Raw genomic sequence first — 4,136 nt, forward strand, 5'->3', positions numbered from 1 at the left:
TGGGAAGCCCAAAATTTGGAATTACTATAACATTCTATTGAGATTTATTTTATCAAGCATTATTGTATGATGTTGGTAAATATCACTTGTGCACTTTGAAAATAATCTGTATTTCACACTATACAATTTCAGTTGGTTTACATTTATGAATGGAGATGTTCAAATTTTAAATACCATTTCTTGATTTTCTTTTTCTACTTGAACTCCCAGTTACAGAGAGAGGTATGGTAAAAATCTCCCAGTATAACACAAATTGGTCTATTGCTCCTTTTAGTTCTGTCAAATTTTATATATTTGCAGATTTGTAAATTTTAACATATGGTGAGGCTTTTTCTTTTTTTTTTTTTGAGGCTTTTTCATAGTGTGCATAATAATTAAAATGAGTAATGTCAGTAGTGAGAGTTAATTATTGTCTTCAGCAATATGGAACTATTGGTAACCTGTACACAATTAATTTTGCTGGAGTGATGAAAACTAAAGGCTAATTAAAGTGCAATCAAGAGAGGATGAAGGAGACTTGATGAGACCAACTGCACCGCAGTGGCGATTCGGCTGAGGGCGGCAAAGAGGGGTGCTCGGAAGTGGTCCTCGGCTTCCTCCCCTGGAGGTACAGAGAGCAGGGGTCTTGGCGAATGGCTTTCTTGCTGGTCACTTGTGAAGTGAGTAGACCCAAAGGATCTGGGAGAGGGGCCGGCTCCCATCCCTGAGTTCCCAGGGACCCTGCTGCTTGCCTAGGCTGTGGGCGAGAGTGTGAGATTCTCTCCCTGCCTCCATCCCGTCACCACCTGGGAGTTTGGATTCAGGATTTGTTCCTAGTCTCCAAGACTTTGATAACAAACTTACAGAAGCTGATGCTTACCTACAAATCTTGTTAGTTGAAGCTTTTTGATGACAAACTTCAAAACTGCAGAGATGATGAACAGAGAAAGAAAATTGAAACCCTCAAAGAGACAACAAATAGCTTGGTAGAATCAATTAAACACTACATTATATCGCTGCAGATCGCTAAAAGCACTATTAATCCTGTGGATGCAATATATCAACCTGGTCCCTTGGAAGCTGTGGTCAACACAGTGCCTTCCCAGACTGTCTTACCTCCAGAACCTACTCTGAGTTGTGTGATTCAGAGCAGCGTCTGTCTTCTCTACCAGTTGGACCTGTATTAACAACCTTGGGACATCATCAGACTCCAACACCAAATAGTACAGGCAGTGGCCACTCACCACCTAGTAGCAGTCTGACTTCTCCAAGCCATGTCAACCTGTCTCCAAACACATTCCCAGAGTTCTCTTACTCTAGCAGTGAAGATGAATTCTATGATGCAGATGAATTCCTTCAGAGTGGCTCATCCCCAAAGCGCTTAATAGATCTGCCTGCATCTGCCTCAGTCTTGACACACAGTGGCTCAGAAAATAGTCTAAAGTTCCTAGATACCACAAATCACTTAATTCTTCCATGTCCAATGGAACAAGCGATCCTGACCTTTTTGATTCACATGATTATAGAAATGACCAAGGGGAGGCAGGGTCGATGGAAAAGCACAAGAGTGTTATCATGCATCTGTTGTCACAAGTTAGACTTGAAATGGATCTTATGAAGGTAGTTCTTTCAACATTTATTCTTGAAAGAAGATCTCTTTTAGAAATGTACGCAGACTTTTGCACATCCGGATCTACTTGTGAGTATTAGTGACCAGAAGGATGGCAGAGACTGAATGGTTCAGGTTGTGAAATGGTATTTCTCAGCCTTTCACACAGGAAGGAGAGGATCAGTTGGCAAAAAGCCATACAACCCCATTTTGGGTGAAATCTTTCAGTGTCACTGAACATTATCAAATGATACTGAAGAGAATGTTGGGCTAGTTTCAGAAGGACCAGTTCCCTGGGTTTCCAAGAATAGTGTAACATTCGTGGCTGAGCAGATTTCTCATTATCCACCCATTTCAGCCTTTTATGCTGAGTGTTTTAATAAAAAGATACAATCCAATGCTCATATCTGGACCAAATCAAAATTCCTCAGGATGTCAATTGGGGTGCACAACACAGGGCAGGGCTGTGTCTCGTGTCTAGAGCATGATGAATGTTACATTCTCACATTCCCCAGTGTTTACAGTGCCCTGGGTGGAACTAGGTGGAGAATGCAATATTAGTTGTTCCAAATCTGCCTATAGTGCAAACATCATCTTCCACACTAAACCTTTCTATGGGGGCAAGAAGCACAAAATTACCACTGAGATTTTTTTCCCAAATGACAAGAAGTCTTCCTGTTCAATTGAAGGGGAATGGAATGGTGTAATGTATGCAGAATACTCAACAGGGGAAAATGCAGTTTTTATAGATACCAAGAAGTCGCGTATAATCAAGAGGAAAGTGAGGAAGCTGGAAGATCAGAAAGAGTATGAATCCCACTGCCTTTGGAAGGATGTCACTCTCAACTTAAAAATCAGAGACATTGATGCAGCATCTGAAGCCAAGCATAGACTTGAAGAAAGACAAAGAGCAGAAGCCTGAGAAAGGAAGGAAAAGGAAATTCAATGGGAGACAAGGTTGTTTCATGAAGATGGAGAATTCTGGGTTTTTGATGAACTATTACTGAAATGTCTCGGTGCTGCCAAGCATTAGGTTGGGAAACCCAAAGTTTGCTCCTGGTTCCAGGGCAGGAGGCATAATTAAGCAACAATCCTCCTCTGGGAGAACCTATTCACTCTCTTCTTATTGCAGTGGTTCCTGTCTCAGGGATACTGGACTTTCTGAGGCAAATGAACAATTAAAGTGAGCAAAGCTTCCCTTTTTCCTGTCTGTGGCAGTTACAATGTTGATTTTGGTCTTGAGAAAAACTTCAGGTTTTGAAAACAAGATGTCTGCTCCTTTTCCAAATCCCATGGTGTAAATCCCAGTCTTAAACTCTGCATTCCAGTACTGCTATTGAGATATACAACATCTGTTTCCTAGTTCAAATAATCTTGGGTTCTATATATACATATATATAATATAGCTGACACCAGATTTTTCATAAATACTCCATTTACTGTAAATATCAGTTTCTCTGAGTTGTTTTAGAAAATTTAGCATAATGTATTAAAATCATGTGTTAGGAAATTTCATGGTCTCACCTACAATAACTTTTATTTTGAAATTGAACTATTATTTTATTAAATTGTATCTAACTCTGGACTACAGTTCAATTATACTCAATGCTTCTTAAGGTTTCATAAACTAATTTTTCTAACCTTAAAAAAAAGAGAGAGAGGATGAAAGGAAACACATGGATATGGAGTTATAACAATTACATTCAAAGATTTGTTCATTCAGTAAGGGCATAAAAATGTGATGGTGACCAGAGAAAAAATGAAATTAAGGGACATTGTGTGTGTGGATGTGTGTACTTAGGAAGTTCATAAGCATGTTTTTATGCAGGTGAGAATGTTATGCAGAGAGATATTTGAGGACTAATTTCGAAAGCAGTTTCCTGAGAGAATCTGGAACCAAGTTCAATGTTGAAGAGTTGATGCATTAGGGCGAAGAAGAGAAAATGGACACACATGTGAATAGATCAGTCAGTTTTGTGTTGGAAACACGTGGAAAGTTTCTCCTCACTGTTTCTGTTTTCTCTGTGAAATAAGAAGAATGGTCATCATCTGAGAATGAAGGGGGGCAAGAGGTCTTGGGGATTGCAATTAGAAGAGCATGTGGAGTAGTTTTATGACATAGTGAGAGAATAAAGAAGTATGAAAATATAGTAGGATGGTAAGACATCAGTGAATACCTCTGAAGATGGTAGTTATGAGTGGGATTCGCTTTATGTCCCACAAATAGAAAACCCTGAACAGCAGAGGTTGTATATTCTAAATTAGCAGTGGGTCACAAGATTCTTTTCTCTTTTCTAGATGAAATTATGCTGTTTGGACGCTTGTCTGGGGTCATCTATTGCATGTCTCAATTTAGTGCTAATTGCTAGACCATCATTTTTGTGTCTATTGTAAATTTCCTGAAGATTTTGGAAACCAATTAATGCTCAATCCTGAGTGTTGTAAAGTGTTGGTTTTTATTTTGTTTCTGTAGGCAGTCAGGAAGGACTGAGCAGGGGATTTTAACAGATGGCATTTTCGAACCGAAAGAAGTGAGAAGACTGATTTA

The 4,136-nt window shown here is 39.3% G+C and overlaps 1 pseudogene; it reads left to right on the plus strand.

The window, feature by feature from the left end:
- The first annotated feature begins 632 nt into the window (after positions 1-632).
- On the plus strand, positions 633-2,726 carry LOC781122 (oxysterol-binding protein-related protein 9-like; annotated as a pseudogene).
- Positions 2,727-4,136: the final 1,410 nt, after the last annotated feature.

This window comes from Bos taurus, chromosome 2 (assembly GCF_002263795.3).
Source record: "Bos taurus isolate L1 Dominette 01449 registration number 42190680 breed Hereford chromosome 2, ARS-UCD2.0, whole genome shotgun sequence".
Lineage (NCBI taxonomy): Eukaryota > Metazoa > Chordata > Mammalia > Artiodactyla > Bovidae > Bos > Bos taurus.